The sequence below is a fragment of the Amphiura filiformis genome, chromosome 12 (genome assembly GCF_039555335.1).
Source record: "Amphiura filiformis chromosome 12, Afil_fr2py, whole genome shotgun sequence".
Classification (NCBI taxonomy): Eukaryota; Metazoa; Echinodermata; class Ophiuroidea; order Amphilepidida; family Amphiuridae; genus Amphiura; species Amphiura filiformis.
The window spans coordinates 45116551-45135444 of record NC_092639.1 but is presented as its reverse complement, the minus strand read 5'-3'; the positions used below and the strand labels follow the sequence as shown (position 1 = coordinate 45135444).

At 36.7% G+C, this 18894-nt stretch overlaps 1 protein-coding gene across 1 annotated transcript in view; it reads right to left on the bottom strand.

The window, feature by feature from the left end:
• The window catches only part of LOC140166840 (probable tubulin polyglutamylase ttll-15), a 42150-nt gene extending 40868 nt beyond the window's left edge, over window positions 1-1282 (bottom strand). Inside the window, exon 1 of the mRNA XM_072190328.1 lies at window positions 987-1282. The gene's annotated coding sequence lies outside the window, so the exon portion shown is untranslated. The remainder of the gene's footprint in view (window positions 1-986) is intronic.
• Between the last annotated feature and the right edge of the window lie 17612 nt (window positions 1283-18894).

The following is an 18894-nucleotide window of genomic DNA, read 5'->3' as shown; positions in this document are numbered from 1 at the left end:
AACCACTCCATCTCGGACATGATCCTACAGGGCATTGAGTCTTTAGGTAACCGCCCCGACACCGTCCGTGCCAGCAGGGAGAAATTCTGGATGAAGCGCCTTCGTACCATCCATCCAGCCACACGGTCTCAACATCCAAGAGGGAAACAACTAACTTGTTTTCATCATTATAATATTTTGCCCCCCCCCCCCTTTTTTTTTCTTCTTCATTATTTTAAATAAATTTTTCCTCCACTTTATTATTTTAGTTTTTATTTCCTATTTACATCTATCATTTTGTAATATGTTCATGTAGTTGCCATTCATTTTCATATTTCTATTCAGCCCATTGTCTTCATTCATATCCTTATCCCTCTTACTTCCATTCATGACATCCCACTTCCTGCCCCTATTGATATTTCCCAAGAAACACTTATGTCTTCTATTGTCTTGCTAACTTCCTTTTCCTTTATTTCCATGTCCCTATATATATACATGTTTGTGTGTTGTCTTGTCACTCTGCCTTTGATAAAGATCCTGCTAAGATCGAAAGCTCAGGCCCCTAAAACTTTGAAATTTTACTTAACAGGCTATTTTTGTGGATAAGCAGTTTACAACAGCTCACTTTTAACGTTATAATATATCTCTGTTGCAGTATCCCCTTGTGGTGATCCTCCTTATCTATATTGTACATTTGTATATTGTCTATTTGTTAATTTTACTTAACAGGCTATTTTTGTGGATAAGCAGTTTACAACAGCTCACTTTTAACGTTAACCATATTTTAGCAAATTTAAGCATTATAAAATGATAAATTTTCTAGCGCTGTTCGGCATAACTTCTGTGCAAAGGTGCAGGTGTATCGATACCGATACATTTGACTATCGTGTCACTGTTTCTAAACAATTTTTGCCTTTTGTATTAATTTTATCCTCACATTGGCTTCATTATAATTGCTAAAATATCACTCATTTTGGAAATCGAAGATAAAATAATGAAAATTTTACCTGCTTTACGACACATACAAACTTGTAGAAATTAATGTTCCTTTTTCTCGTTTGGCTGCCAATGTCATAGAGCGTGTTTCTACAGAGCCAAATGCCGTTTTGGAAACGGTATGGAACCGTTAATCACTCCTGTGGAAACAGCCTCCAATGCCTTTTTGCAAAACGGCTTTTCAACGCCAACGGAACCCTCGTTGGAGTAGGTTTTGGCCGTTGACGAAGCGGGTAGATTTTCTGTAGAAACAGACCGAAGCGGTAACTTGCCGTTTATTGAGCGAAATCATGCAAAATGGCTGTTAATCAACATGTAAATTTACAATAGAACAAATTTTTAGGTAGTTCAGTGTGCTCACTGAATTGGTTGACAAGGTCATCCATTGGGCTATTACAGAAATAAAAGTACAGGGTGAGTCAAAAAAAGTGCAATAGAGCAAAGAATCGATATTTATGTAAGAACCACGTTGAACTTTCCAATTATTGAAAGTTTCTATAAATACCACACTCAATAGTCACCTGTTGTGAAAAAATGAAGTCAATCACATCTACCGTTTAATTTTAATGAGTCCTTTTGCTACGATACCCAATTTCATTATTTGTCCACGAGGTACCATGTATTTTGAATGAGAGCACACAATGCACGATAAAGGCACCAGCTCTGAAACTGACTTTAACTTTAAAAAGGTTGATTTTTGCGTTATTTTAATTTCATTTTTCTGTTCAAACAAACTTTCCAACATTACTTATAAGTCCTTCATACCTCACTCGACTCCAACCCCAGTTTTTTTTAATCGCAATATGTCCAACTTACTGGATATTTTATAATTCACTCCACTTCAATTTGCGCGCATTTCATTTCGACATTTGAAAAAAATCCGTCTACAAATGTGTATATTTTTGATAGAAAATAAACATCTTTAAAGTAAAGGTAAAATGAAAATAACTACAAATAATGTTTCTTTTCCTTAAACAAGACCAACGACAATAACAATTTGGGTGCTCCATTTTATTTCAATGCCAATGAGGTTAAGAAAATAACAGGTGTTCCAAATCTACCTTACACAGAGTGGGCTGACATTCAAATTTTAGATGTTTCTTGGACAAACATTAAAATTTGGTATCGCTATAAAATGTGTCATAAAAACAAAACGGTGAATGCTAATTCCTTGGTTTTTTCACACAAAGTCACCAATGGATTTATCATTTATAAAATGTTTTAAAACCTAAAAGTTTCAAATCGGTTCTTAAATAAAAATGGATTCTTTTCTCTATTGCACTTTTTTTGACTCACCCTGTACATACCCTATAGAAGACAAATTTGACACATCTGACCTCGTAAATCAAAAAAAAATTATTTTGGGAATCCCATGTCTTCTATAGGGTAGGTGCCGTTAATTTCTGGAATAGCCCATTATTCCCCCCCAAAAAAATTTCATAATGCAGAACCATTTCCGACCACGCTAGTAGATGCCATAGTTAAGTAGTGTTTGAGTTGGTGTGGGTGGGGGAGGAGATATAATTATAGATAGTCGATAACCGATAATCAATGATCAATCAGTTATCAACGTTCAGTTAAATTCTAAACCCTAACACGCAAATGATGAAACAGACTCTCATGTTCAAATGGCTAAGGATGATATCCTTGTGGATACTGGGGGGTGAGGGGTATTGATTATCGATAATCAATTATCGATTGTAGATAATCAATAATCGATAATCAATCATTTAACAAAATTTATAGGCCTACGCAACCGGCAAAACTGGGAATCGCTAAGGATGATTTCCTTCTGGGTATGGGGGGGTTGTGCGTGGAATTAATTATGGCTAATTAATTATCGATTATCGATAATCAATTATCGATTATCGATAATCAATTATCGATCATCAATCATTAGTTTATCAATATCCAATGTTTAAAAATGTATAGACCTACGCAACCGACAAAACGGGATATCTGCATTAATTTGAAAATATGATTTTCTCCAAAGTGCTAGAAAAACACACTCTTTGACCATTTCTATGCACATCGTATCTCTTGCAACCAGAAGGAACGAAATTTGTTTCCGTTTTGGATTTCAACAGCTTAAAATTGACATTTTTCGTAAAATGCACATCAAATATTTTGTTCTGAATTGGAAAATCTCTCTTGGTATAAAATGAAAAATATTTCGGATTTTGGTTGTCAATTTCAAACTTTTTATATCAATCATCATATCCGTGGGCACGTGGTACTCTATTTTGAAAGCCATCCGAGTCTCCATTTTGACAAACGGATAAAAACAAAAATAGTTTTAACATTGTCATCTATGGAAGAAAAATCACAAAACTGCCTTTTCTCAAGAAAAAAATTGGGACTCGAAGATAAATTTTCTTCAAACTCGTTTTTAAAATCTTTATATATGCTTAAAAAAAACGAAAAAAAAATCTAAGTTGATACTCCACGTAAATGATTTCGTATACGCTAATCCGAACCCAAACCTAACCATTATCCTTCTAATAACCCTAACCCTAACCCTAATCCTAATTTCGTGTAAATTAAGGCCTACATGATGAAGAAATAACCAAACTTTATTAGAATATTGGAAACTAACTCAATAATAGCCTCATACCCCCAACTCTGCCTGCTGCTTTAGTTTCACTCTTGAATCTCTGTTATTGAACTGTGAGAGAAGATTGATATGCAACCTCTCAGAGCGTCCGAAGTTTTGTGTCACGTGACCCTGCTCTGTAATTGATTGCGCCGTGAGTATGGCACAGTAAACATGGAAACCAGTGTTGCCATATATACGTCTAGCCCTTTTCTATTCACAGATTATCCATTGTATTCCTTTTGTTTGAGATTCCTTGCCTCGACCATTACCTAGAGTAATGGAGATAGCTACAATCCAGGAAAAAAAGGTTGGCACAGTTTGCCTGTCTTTTGGTATATCTCTGCCCCGCTCCCCCAATTCAATGTTGGACCAAGCCATGTTGCCAACAGGTCCGTGAGACCCTCCAACATTGAATGATGGGGAGTGGGGTAGGGTGCGATATAGGGGAGTCTGTACTTCACATATATTGCATGCATGTTTCCCTCGCCTCCCCAATTTTAATAGGGCACGCATTTCCATTGTTTAGTGCAGGTGTGCCAACTATTAATTTCCTGGGTTGTCCGAATCAATTCCAAAAATATGCATCTAATTTCATATTTTGGCTTGTAAAATAAAAACCGTTAAAGGTATGGCCACCAAATTTTCAGAAAATAATTCTCACATGCATATCAATATATGAAATTAATATTAACCATAAATATTGTGAAATAAGGTATAAGTCAAAAGAATGTTATATAATTGCCGATTATTTTCGAAGTTTAAAGCTATGATAACTCGTCCAAAATATGCATCTAACTTCATATTTTGGTTTATAAACTACAAACCATAAAAGGTATGACCACCAAATTTTCAGGGAGTAATCCTCACATTCATATCAATATGTAAAGCTCATATTGATAAAAAATATTGTGAAATAAGGGATAAGTCAAAAGAATATTATATGATTGCCGATTATTTTCGTAGTTGAAAGCTATGATAATTCTTCCAAAAATGCATCTAATTTCATATTTTGGCTTATAAAATATAAAGCATTAAGCATATGGCCACTAAATTTTCATGGATTAATCCCCGTATTCGTTTCAATATGCAAAAATTAAAATTAATCAAAAATAATATCGATAATCAATTATTATCGATTATCGATAATCAATAAATCCTTTTCAATATTCAATGTTTAAATTGTATAGGCCTACGCAACCAACAAAACTGTATATCTGCAGTAATTTGAAAATATGACTTTCTCCTAAGTGCTATAAAAGCATCATTTTTTACCATTTATATGCACATTATATCTCATGCAACCTGAATGAACGAAACTTGTTTCCGGTTTGGATTGTAACACCTTAAAATTCACATTTTTCGTAAAAACGGTTCAAATATTTTTTTCTGAATTGAAAAATCTCTCATGGTATATAATGGCCATATTAGGCATTGTGATTGGCAATTTCAAACTTTTTTCAGTTCAATCATCATGGCCGTGGACACGTGATGCTCTGTTTCGAAAGCCATCCGAGTTTCCATTTTGACAAAGAACTCGGTGCGGCAATTATGGTGATATTTGTACAGTGCCGTAAAATAAAGGTAGAAATACAGAAAAAAGAAGGACGGACATTGGCAAAAATTAATATAATGATGAATATAATATGATGAAGGATATTGTAAAATAATAACAAAAAAGAAAAGAAAAAGAAATCTAAATATATTCAGGGGCTCGAACCCGTGTTCCAATGCACCTGTGGCAGATGCCGTATCCATTGAACCACAGAGCTGTGTTACTTCAACATGCTTAAACTATAATATAATGCTATTCAAGATGCATGTATATAAATATACGCTCTACAAACGGTATACAGTCAAACAAATCACACTTTTACGGCATTTGTTTCATTAACTGAATATTTATCATATAGCAGGTGTTGGCTGACATTGTGCTCCACATTTATTTCAGTTTTGGGCCGGGGTAAAATGACTTTGGGACAAAAACGAACGATATACACGTTTGTATAAATAAAAAAGAAAGTAATATTATATTAAAATTCTTTACTCTTTAAAGACGTGTATACCGTCCGATTTTGTCCCGTAGTCATTTATCCCGGACAAAAACTGAACTAAATGTGAAGCACAATGTCAGCCAACACCGGCTACATGATAAATATTCAGTTAATGAAACAAATGCCGTAAGAGAGTAATTTTTGGACTGTATACCGTTTGTAGAGCGTATATTTATATACATGCATCTTGAATAGCATTATATTATAGTTTAAGCCTGTTGAAGTTACACAGCTCTGTGGCGCAATTGATACGGCATCTGCCTCAGGTGCAGTGGAACACGGGTTCGAGCCCCTGAATGTATCTAGATTTCTTTTTCATTTTTATTTCACAATATTCTTCATCATATTATATTTGTCATAAGCCAATGTCCGTCTTTTTTTTCTGTAGTCTACCTATATTTTACGGCACTGTACAAATATCATCGTAATTTCCGCACTGATGATGTTTTATATAAACATATGTAAAATTGCCCTATCTATGATACGGGTGCAATTACATTAATTTGATGTAATAATAGCTGATTGAAAATTGCTCATTCAGTTCTTTTTATTTATCATTTGAATTAGAAGCAATTCGATATAATACTGCATTTAAAAATCATTCTTTCTTTTTTTGTCAAAGAGTTTTCGCGTAATTCAGACCCAAGCCAAGACGCAAAACCAGGCATTAGCGATGTTTTTAATGACCACCCCCTAAATAAACAAATACATTTTTTCTATTTTTTTTATTTATCGTAAAGCCCTATCACTTATATGTGTTTGTGTGAAATATGAAGATAATACAACATTCCGTTGCAAAGTTATTGAGTAAAACGGAAAACAGATGCAATATTTAGGATTTGACTCGGACAATCCAGGAAAAAAAGGTTGGCACAGTTTGCCTGTCTTTTGGTATATCTCTGCCCCCGCTCCCCCCAATTCAATGTTGGACCAAGCCATGTTGCCAACAGGTCCGTGAGACCCTCCAACATTGAATGGTGGGAGTGGGGAAGGGTGAATATAGGGGAGTCTGTACTTCACATATATTGCATGCATGTTTCCCTCGCCTCCCCAATTTTAATAGGGCACGCATTTCCATTGTTTAGTGCAGGTGTGCCAACTATTAATTTCCTGGGTTGTCGAATCAATTCCAAAAATATGCATCTAATTTCATATTTTAGCTTGTAAAATAAAAACCGTTAAAGGTATGGCCACCAAATTTTCAGAAAATAATTCTCACATGCATATCAATATATGAAATTAAAAAAAAAAAAAAATATTGTGAAATAAGGTATAAGTCAAAAGAATGTTATATAATTGCCGATTATTTTCGAAGTTTAAAGCTATGATAACTCGTCCAAAATATGCATCTAACTTCATATTTTGGTTTATAAACTACTAAACCATAAAAGGTATGACCACCAAATTTTCAGGGAGTAATCCTCACATACATATCAATATGTAAAGTTCATAATGATAAAAAATATTCTGAAATAAGGGATAAGTCAAAAGAATATTATATGATTGCCGATTATTTTCGTAGTTGAAAGCTATGATAATTCTTCCAAAAATGCATCTAATTTCATATTTTGGCTTATAAAATATAAAGCATTAAGCATATGGCCACTAAATTTTCATGGATTAATCCCCGTATTCGTTTCAATATACAAAAATTAAAATTAATCAAAAATAATATCGATAATCAATTATTATCGATTATCGATAATCAATAAATCCTTTTTCAATATTCAATGTTTAAATTGTATAGGCCTACGCAACCAACAAAACTGTATATCTGCAGTAATTTGAAAATATGACTTTCTCCTAAGTGCTATAAAAGCATCATTTTTTACCATTTATATGCACATTATATCTCATGCAACCTGAATGAACGAAACTTGTTTCCGGTTTGGATTGTAACACCTTAAAATTCACATTTTCGTAAAAACGGTTCAAATATTTTTTTCTGAATTGAAAAATCTCTCATGGTATATAATGGCCATATTAGGCATTGTGATTGGCAATTTCAAACTTTTTTCAGTTCAATCATCATGGCCGTGGACACGTGATGCTCTGTTTCGAAAGCCATCCGAGTTTCCATTTTGACAAAGAACTCGGTGCGGCAATTATGGTGATATTTGTACAGTGCCGTAAAATAAAGGTAGAAATACAGAAAAAAAGAAGGACGGACATTAGCAAAAATTAATATAATGATGAATATAATATGATGAAGGATATTGTAAAATAATAACAAAAAAGAAAAGAAAAAGAAATCTAAATATATTCAGGGGCTCGAACCCGTGTTCCAATGCACCTGTGGCAGATGCCGTATCCATTGAACCACAGAGCTGTGTTACTTCAACATGCTTAAACTATAATATAATGCTATTCAAGATGCATGTATATAAATATACGCTCTACAAACGGTATACAGTCAAACAAATCACACTTTTACGGCATTTGTTTCATTAACTGAATATTTATCATATAGCAGGTGTTGGCTGACATTGTGCTCCACATTTATTTCAGTTTTGGGCCGGGGTAAAATGACTTTGGGACAAAAACGAACGATATACACGTTTGTATAAATAAAAAAGAAAGTAATATTATATTAATTTCTTTACTCTTTAAAGACGTGTATACCGTCCGATTTTGTCCCGTAGTCATTTATCCCGGACAAAAACTGAACTAAATGTGAAGCACAATGTCAGCCAACACCGGCTACATGATAAATATTCAGTTAATGAAACAAATGCCGTAAGAGAGTAATTTTTGGACTGTATACCGTTTGTAGAGCGTATATTTATATACATGCATCTTGAATAGCATTATATTATAGTTTAAGCCTGTTGAAGTTACACAGCTCTGTGGCGCAATTGATACGGCATCTGCCTCAGGTGCAGTGGAACACGGGTTCGAGCCCCTGAATGTATCTAGATTTCTTTTTCATTTTTATTTCACAATATTCTTCATCATATTATATTTGTCATAAGCCAATGTCCGTCTTTTTTCTGTAGTCTACCTATATTTTACGGCACTGTACAAATATCATCGTAATTTCCGCACTGATGATGTTTTTATATAAACATATGTAAAATTGCCCTATCTATGATACGGGTGCAATTACATTAATTTGATGTAATAATAGCTGATTGAAAATTGCTCATTCAGTTCTTTTTATTTATCATTTGAATTAGAAGCAATTCGATATAATACTGCATTTAAAAATCATTCTTTCTTTTTTTGTCAAAGAGTTTTCGCGTAATTCAGACCCAAGCCAAGACGCAAAACCAGGCATTAGCGATGTTTTTAATGACCACCCCTAAATAAACAAATACATTTTTCTATTTTTTTTATTCATCGTAAAGCCCTATCACTTATATGTGTTTGTGTGAAATATGAAGATAATACAACATTCCGTTGCAAAGTTATTGAGTAAAACGGAAAACAGATGCAATATTTAGGATTTGACTCGGACAATCCAGGAAAAAAAGGTTGGCACAGTTTGCCTGTCTTTTGGTATATCTCTGCCCCCGCTCCCCCAATTCAATGTTGGACCAAGCCATGTTGCCAACAGGTCCGTGAGACCCTCCAACATTGAATGATGGGGAGTGGGGAAGGGTGAGATATAGGGGGGAGTCTGTACTTCACATATATTGCATGCATGTTTCCCTCGCCTCCCCAATTTTAATAGGGCACGCATTTCCATTGTTTAGTGCAGGTGTGCCAACTATTAATTTCCTGGGTCAATCCAGGAAAAAAAGGTTGGCACAGTTTGCCTGTCTTTTGGTATATCTCTGCCCCCGCTCCCCCAATTCAATGTTGGACCAAGCCATGTTGCCAACAGGTCCGTGAGACCCTCCAACATTGAATGATGGGGAGTGGGGAAGGGTGAGATATAGGGGGGAGTCTGTACTTCACATATATTGCATGCATGTTTCCCTCGCCTCCCCAATTTTAATAGGGCACGCATTTCCATTGTTTAGTGCAGGTGTGCCAACTATTAATTTCCTGGGTTGTCCGAATCAATTCCAAAAATATGCATCTAATTTCATATTTTGGCTTGTAAAATAAAAACCGTTAAAGGTATGGCCACCAAATTTTCAGAAAATAATTCTCACATGCATATCAATATATGAAATTAATATTAACAAAAAATATTGTGAAATAAGGTATAAGTCAAAAGAATGTTATATAATTGCCGATTATTTTCGAAGTTTAAAGCTATGATAACTCGTCCAAAATATGCATCTAACTTCATATTTTGGTTTATAAACTACAAACCATAAAAGGTATGACCACCAAATTTTCAGGGAGTAATCCTCACATTCATATCAATATGTAAAGCTCATATTGATAAAAAATATTGTGAAATAAGGGATAAGTCAAAAGAATATTATATGATTGCCGATTATTTTCGTAGTTGAAAGCTATGATAATTCTTCCAAAAATGCATCTAATTTCATATTTTGGCTTATAAAATATAAAGCATTAAGCATATGGCCACTAAATTTTCATGGATTAATCCCCGTATTCGTTTCAATATGCAAAAATTAAAATTAATCAAAAATAATATCGATAATCAATTATTATCGATTATCGATAATCAATAAATCCTTTTTCAATATTCAATGTTTAAATTGTATAGGCCTACGCAACCAACAAAACTGTATATCTGCAGTAATTTGAAAATATGACTTTCTCCTAAGTGCTATAAAAGCATCATTTTTTACCATTTATATGCACATTATATCTCATGCAACCTGAATGAACGAAACTTGTTTCCGGTTTGGATTGTAACACCTTAAAATTCACATTTTTCGTAAAAAACGGTTCAAATATTTTTTTTCTGAATTGAAAAATCTCTCATGGTATATAATGGCCATATTAGGCATTGTGATTGGCAATTTCAAACTTTTTTCAGTTCAATCATCATGGCCGTGGACACGTGATGCTCTGTTTCGAAAGCCATCCGAGTTTCCATTTTGACAAAGAACTCGGTGCGGCAATTATGGTGATATTTGTACAGTGCCGTAAAATAAAGGTAGAAATACAGAAAAAAGAAGGACGGACATTGGCAAAAATTAATATAATGATGAATATAATATGATGAAGGATATTGTAAAATAATAACAAAAAAGAAAAGAAAAAGAAATCTAAATATATTCAGGGGCTCGAACCCGTGTTCCAATGCACCTGTGGCAGATGCCGTATCCATTGAACCACAGAGCTGTGTTACTTCAACATGCTTAAACTATAATATAATGCTATTCAAGATGCATGTATATAAATATACGCTCTACAAACGGTATACAGTCAAACAAATCACACTTTTACGGCATTTGTTTCATTAACTGAATATTTATCATATAGCAGGTGTTGGCTGACATTGTGCTCCACATTTATTTCAGTTTTGGGCCGGGGTAAAATGACTTTGGGACAAAAACGAACGATATACACGTTTGTATAGATAAAAAAGAAAGTAATATTATATTAAAATTCTTTACTCTTTAAAGACGTGTATACCGTCCGATTTTGTCCCGTAGTCATTTATCCCGGACAAAAACTGAACTAAATGTGAAGCACAATGTCAGCCAACACCGGCTACATGATAAATATTCAGTTAATGAAACAAATGCCGTAAGAGAGTAATTTTTGGACTGTATACCGTTTGTAGAGCGTATATTTATATACATGCATCTTGAATAGCATTATATTATAGTTTAAGCCTGTTGAAGTTACACAGCTCTGTGGCGCAATTGATACGGCATCTGCCTCAGGTGCAGTGGAACACGGGTTCGAGCCCTGAATGTATCTAGATTTCTTTTTCATTTTATTTCACAATATTCTTCATCATATTATATTTGTCATAAGCCAATGTCCGTCTTTTTCTGTAGTCTACCTATATTTTACGGCACTGTACAAATATCATCGTAATTTCCGCACTGATGATGTTTTTATATAAACATATGTAAAATTGCCCTATCTATGATACGGGTGCAATTACATTAATTTGATGTAATAATAGCTGATTGAAAATTGCTCATTCAGTTCTTTTTATTTATCATTTGAATTAGAAGCAATTCGATATAATACTGCATTTAAAAATCATTCTTTCTTTTTTTGTCAAAGAGTTTTCGCGTAATTCAGACCCAAGCCAAGACGCAAAACCAGGCATTAGCGATGTTTTTAATGACCACCCCCTAAATAAACAAATACATTTTTCTATTTTTTTTATTCATCGTAAAGCCCTATCACTTATATGTGTTTGTGTGAAATATGAAGATAATACAACATTCCGTTGCAAAGTTATTGAGTAAAAATGGAAAACAGATGCAATATTTAGGATTTGACTCGGACAATCCAGGAAAAAAAGGTTGGCACAGTTTGCCTGTCTTTTGGTATATCTCTGCCCCCGCTTCCCCAATTCAATGTTGGACCAAGCCATGTTGCCAACAGGTCCGTGAGACCCTCCAACATTGAATGATGGGGAGGGGGAAGGGTGAATATAGGGGAGTCTGTACTTCACATATATTGCATGCATGTTTCCCTCGCCTCCCCAATTTTAATAGGGCACGCATTTCCATTGTTTAGTGCAGGTGTGCCAACTATTAATTTCCTGGGTTGTAGCTGCCCAGAGACCATTATCAACACAATAGCTCAAGATAACGGTCTCGGGCAGCGAGCTAAACAAAAGGAATACCATGGACATTCTAGAAACACTATGGAAAGGATCACAACATACATGTAGAATCTGAGTTGGTTACTATACAGATAGAATTATGGAACAAATGCATTTAGGCTGAGTTCACATAGAAGTATATGGTATACGGTATTCGCTATACGAAATACGCTCATTCGATCAGGCTGAGTTCATATAGGAGTATACTATGTGAACTCAGCCTGATCGAATGAGCGTATTTCGTATAGCGAATAGCGAGTACATGTCAGTTTACCCATTTTCTTCGTCTTATCAAATGCTTGTAACTTTACTTCTTGAGGTCACATTGCATTCAATGAGGTGTCATAATGTGCAGCATTAGATAGTGCATGTATTAAAAAAAATAATTTGCTCACATATGGTTTAGGTTTTTAAAATTAGGACGGTATACGCTGCACTAAAAATCGAACACGCACGATTCCCACTATACTATACTATACGCAGGTATACGGCCTTTTCGAATAACTCTTATGTGACCCGGTACTATGAAATTACCTTGCTCGATTTCAGCTATACGCGTGTATGGCAAGCCAAGGGGTCCAAAAGCGTGGAACTGCTACGCGTAGCTTCTTTCTTGTTACGAGCAGCTGTTTGACCAATCAAAATAGTCAAATTTAATCACGTGGTTGGGTCGTTAGCTGCGCGTAGTATAGTGCTAGGTATCCTCTTTCACAATTATTAAATTTTGACCTTGTTTAATAGCAAGTAACTTTATACTCGGGCTGTATTAGCGGTGCAGGGGATATGAAGGTCAAACTAGCTTTGCTCCAAAGCCAACCTATTTTCCATCCAATTAAAAGAAAAAATGAAAAACCATGCCATATGCCCTCTGACACTAATAGTAGAGACCAGCTGTAGGTCGGCTTTGTATATTTTGCAAGTTTACCCCGTGCCCATCCACGGCATAGATTTTAGTCTCACTCCCAAAATACAGAAGGTCAACGGGGCATCCACTATGGAAATAGAAATCTGCACTGTGAGATGAGGATATTAAAGATCACTGGTCTAATTAGCCAACACTCAGCCACCTGTTGTTGATGACAGATTCTACCACAACTACTCTTATCAAATTGCTGTCAATCACATACTCATTTCAGAGCCATTTAGCCAATCAAAAGCCGGCCTTGCCAGGGTCATGTTTGAAAATGTCTTATCACTGATCGTGTTGACATATCTAATTAGAGTTGGTAGGATAAAATTTTGAGATCTGGTTTCAAGCAGGCAGGGAAATATGTGACTCCTCACAACTGAGCCCGGATGTCGCCAGTGCCACTATTGAGATATGCTCCATCGAACTTAACAATAAACAATAGGAAAGAAAGGATTTATTGACTGTTTTATTGATTTTTCACTACTTAAATGTCAAGTACTATAGACATGATATATATATAATACATAATTTTAAAGCTAATTTCAAGCAGAATATTTTGGTTGAATATCTCAAAAATGATGATTGGCGACATCCGGGCTCAGTTGTGGCGAGGAGTCACATATGTGATTATTAAATTTCATCACAGATATTGGAACACATCTGTGATTTCATGTTCACTCCCTACCTTGGAAAAGTAAATGTTTTATGTATTTTTACTCCTAAAAATTACTTTGCAGGGCATGTATAAATGTTTTCATTTTGTTCTCATTTGCAATTTTGTTGGGAATGGTTAGTTGGCGAGTTATGTGGCGGTAAGTTAAGGGCGAGTTACTGTTAGACCATTGGGCGAGTTACTGTTAGACCATTGGGCGAGTTACTGTTAGACCATTGGGCGAGTTACTGAACTGTTAGACCAATGGGCGAGTTACTGTTAGACCATTGGGCGAGTTATTGTACTGTTAGACCAATGGGCGAGTTACTGTTAGACCATTGGGCGAGTTACTGTTAGACCATTGGGCGAGTTACTGTTAGACCATTGGGCGAGTTACTGTTAGACCACTGGGCGAGTTACTGTTAGACCAATTGGCGAGTTACGGTTAGACCATTTGGCGAGTTAAAAAATAACATGTATTAAATTAAATTTGCAAATTTAAAAATACATGTTGAAATTGTAGCTTCAATACAGTAATACATGGGTGGGAACATTGTGTGACACACTTTAAAGCCATAATGTGTGATTTGCTCCACAGCGATGACCTTAATTTTTGTTGAATTTCTACTTTTTGCATGATTGTAATACCCAATGGTGTACGGCATGTGAACTTCAGACTAACCTGGAGCTGGAAGAGCTTTAATTACAGTAAAATTTAAGTTTTTGTAATAAAACCGGAGATTTACGGGTTTCTTCAAAGTCCACTGATTGAGTGGTGGCTAAACACATCGCGTGCATTTAATGAATCATTGAATCAGTGATGTATAAACTGTGTACATATTGCTATTAGTCTTACGTCTTGTTTGTTCGTGAAACTATGCCAATATTCATGATAATAAGACGATCGGCAAGCTAACACACGCATTGTAGGCGCTTGAATGAAATAGCAATTTTCTTTGTTTTGCCTCATTTGTTTGGCTCGAAATTAAGAGGATAATGTGATCATTGAAAACTTACATTTTAAAAATACTAGAATCTATTCTGTATGCAAATCACACATTATGGCTTTAGAGGGACAGGCCAAGATCCAAATTTTCAACCTTTACTTTTTTCCACACTTACAAACACAACAACATCTTTAACCAACTCATCATGCCCTCTATGGCGACTGTTGATATAATTGAAGACCAACTTAAAAAGACTAGTTTGCGTCTGATGTCAGGGCAAAGGTGCAATGTGATTGGTTGCTGACCTGCTCAGTACAGCATTTTTGGTCTGGTTGACAGGACGTCATATGAAGACTAGTCTTTTTTCTTTTCTTTTTGGTCTTCAATAATAAAAGCAAGCTAAAAAGCATGATCTGTACCATGAAAACACCCACATACATGTACAAAAATCACTTTGATTTTTTTTTTTGATAGAGTTCTGATGCTTTATAGTCAGAATGACCCCAAAATGACCTTGCCATTTCTTGTCTTCGTTCTGTAATCATTCCCACCAAATTTGATGAACATGATACAACTATCTATGGCGATTTGACCTTGGATGGTCCCAAAATGACCTTGACATTTTTTGTCTCGCTTCAGTATTCGTTCCCACCAAATTTCATAAACCTGCGACAATCCACACATATAGCCACCCAACAGGTCTATAACCGTAACTCGCCAATTGGTCTAACAGTAACTCGCCCATTGGTCTAACAGTAACTCGCCCATTGGTCTAACAGTAACTCGCCAATTGGTCTAACAGTAACTCGCCCATTGGTCTAACAGTAACTCGCCCAATGGTCTAACAGTAACTCGCCCATAACTTACTCGCCATTTATCCATCCCCAATTTTGTTAATATTTATAATTATATTGTTAACATAAAATATTGTTCTTGTTTTTATCATTATCATTATCTATTATTATTATTAACTCTTTAATCAAGGAATCTTTCCAATAGGCCTAGAGAATAAAAAGTAGATAAAGTTGAGTGAGAGGGGTGAATGGCGGATATCGATGCCATAAAGCGGAGCGAGAAATGAGGGATGTCGATGCCATAAAGTGGAGCGAGAGGGATGAATGGGGGATATCGATACAATAAAGTGGAGCGAGAGAGGTGAATGGGGAGGGGGCAATGATGCGATAAAGTGGAGCGAGAGAGGTGAATGGGGATATTACGATAAAGTGGAGGGAGATGGGTGAATGGGGGGTATCAATGTGATAAAGTGGAGCGAGAGAGGTGAATGGGGATATTACGATAAAGTGGAGTGAGGGGTGAATGGGGGATATCGATATGATAAAGTGGAGCGTGGGGTGAATGGGGGAGGGGGCAATGATGTGATAAAGTGGAGCGAGAGAGAGAGGTGAATGGGGATATCGATGCGATAAAGTGAAGCGATAGTGGTAAATGAGGGATATTGATGCCATAAAGTGGAGCGAGAGGGATAAATGGGGATATCGATACAATAAAGTGGAGTGGGGTGAATGGGGAGGGGGGCAATGATGTGATAAAATGGAGCGAGAGAGGTGAATGGGGGATATTACGATAAAGTGGAGGGAGAGGGGTGAATGGGGGTATCAATGTGATAAAGTGGAACGAGAGAGGTGAATGGGGGATATTACGATAAAGTGGAGGGAGAGGGGTGAATGGGGGATATTGATATGATAAAGTGGAGCGAGAGTGGTTAATGAGGGATATCGATACGATAAAGTGGAGCGAGAGGGATGAATGGGGGATATCGATACAATAACAGTGAATGGGGGATATCGATACGATAAAGTGGAGCGAGAGAGGTGAATGGGGGATATTACGATTAAGTGGAGGGATATGAGTGAATGGGGATATCGATACAATAACAGTGAATGGGGATATTGATATGATAAAGTGGAGCGAGAAGGGTGATTGGGGGATATTACGATAAAGTGGAGGGAGATGGGTGAATGGGGGATATCGATGTGATAAAGTGAAGCGAGAGTGGTTAATGAGGGATAGCGATACCATAAAGTGGAGCGAGATGGATGAATGGGGGATATCGATACAGTAACAGTGAAGGGGGATATTAATACGACAAAGTGGAGTGAGAAGGGTGATTGGGGAATATTACGATAAAGTGGAGGGAGATGGGTGAATGGGGGATATCGATGTGATAAAGTGAAGCGATGTGGGTAATGAGGGATATCGATGCCATAAAGGGGAGCGAGAGGGATGAATTGGGGATATCGATACAATAAAGTGGAGCAAGAGGGGTAAATGGGGGATATCGATGCGATAAAGTGAAACGAGAGTGGTTAAAGAGGGATATCGATATCATAAAGTGGAGCGAGAGGGATGAATGGGGGATATCGATACAATAACAGTGAATGGGGGTATCGATATGATAAAGTGTAGCGAGAGGGGTGAATGGGGGATATCGATACAATAACAGTGAATGGGGGATATCGATGCGATAAAGTGGAGCGAGAGAGGTGAATGGGGGGATATTACGATAAAGTGGAGCGAGAGGGATGAATGGGGGATATCGATACAATAAAGTGGAGCGAGAGGGGTGAATGGGGGAGGGGGCAATGATGGGACACAGTGGAACGAGAGAGGTGAATGGGGATATTACGATAAAGAGGAGCGAGTGGGCTGAACGACGGAAATAACTATAATGTGGAGTGGGGGATATTGATGCGATAAAGTGAAGCGAGAGTGGTTAATGAGGGATATCGATGCCATAAAGTTTAGCGAGAGGGATGAATGGGGGATATCGATACAATAACGGTGAATGGGGGATATCGATAGGATAAAGTGAAGCGAGAGTGGTTAATGAGGGATATCGATATCATAAAGTGGAGCGAGAGGGATTAATGGGGGATATCGATACAATAATGGTGAATGGGGGATATCGATAGGATAAAGTGAAGCGAGAGTGGTTAATGAGGGATATCGATACCATAAAGTTTAGCGAGAGGGATGAATGGGGATATCGATACAATAACGGTGAATGGGGGATATCGATAGGATAATGTGAAGCGAGAGTGGTTAATGAGGGATATCGATATCATAAAGTGGAGCAAGAGGGATGAATGGGGGATATCGATACAATAATGGTGAATGGGGGATATCGATAGGATAAAGTGAAGCGAGAGTGGTTAATGAGGGATATCGATACCATAAAGTGGAGCGAGAGGTATGAATGGGTATATCGATATAATAAAGGTGAATGGGGGATATCGATAGGATAAAGTGAAGCGAGAGTGGTTATAACGAGGGATATCAATACGATAAAGTGCAGTGAGAGGGATGAATGGGGGGATATCGATACAATAACAGTGAATGGGGGATATCGATACGATAAAATGGAACGAGAGGGGTGAATGGGGGATATCTTGCTCCACTTAATCGTATCGATATCGCCCATTCACCCTCTCGCTCCACTTTATTGAATCGATATAGCCCCCATTCACCCCTCCCGCTCCACGTTATCGTATCAATAATATCCCCCCTTCACCCCTCTCGCTCCACTTTATCGCATCGATATCCCCAATTCACCCCTCTCGCTCCACTTAATCGTATCGATATTGCCCATTCACCCCTCTCGCTCCAATTTATCAAATCGGTATTCACCCTTCTCACTCGCGGTTGGTGGGTTTTGTAGACCAATATCTTAGGCAGACAGTGATCTTTACTGCATAGTGGTCCTACTGCATAGTGGTCCTACTTACTTGTTGGTGACTTATGTAGCTTGCCTATAGTGAAGCTTGCCTTCGGCAAGCTCTGTACATGTAGGCCTACATGTACTGCTGGGAGTGGTATTAATTTTTTACAGAATGGTCTAAACCAGGCAGGGATTGGCCTATATACATTTATCATTAAAAATACCAGTCACTTGCTTGGGTTTATTTTACTTGGGGATCACTGGATCTTCTAAGGTACTGCGAGGGCTCTGATCAAGAGCTAGGTCAAACAACAACTACTACTGATGTAAAGCGCTGTGTAAAGATATTGCTGGGAAAGCGATATCACATGCCACTGTGTAAATATGGAGAGAGTAAAATGGGTCATCATTTTTTTTTCGGAA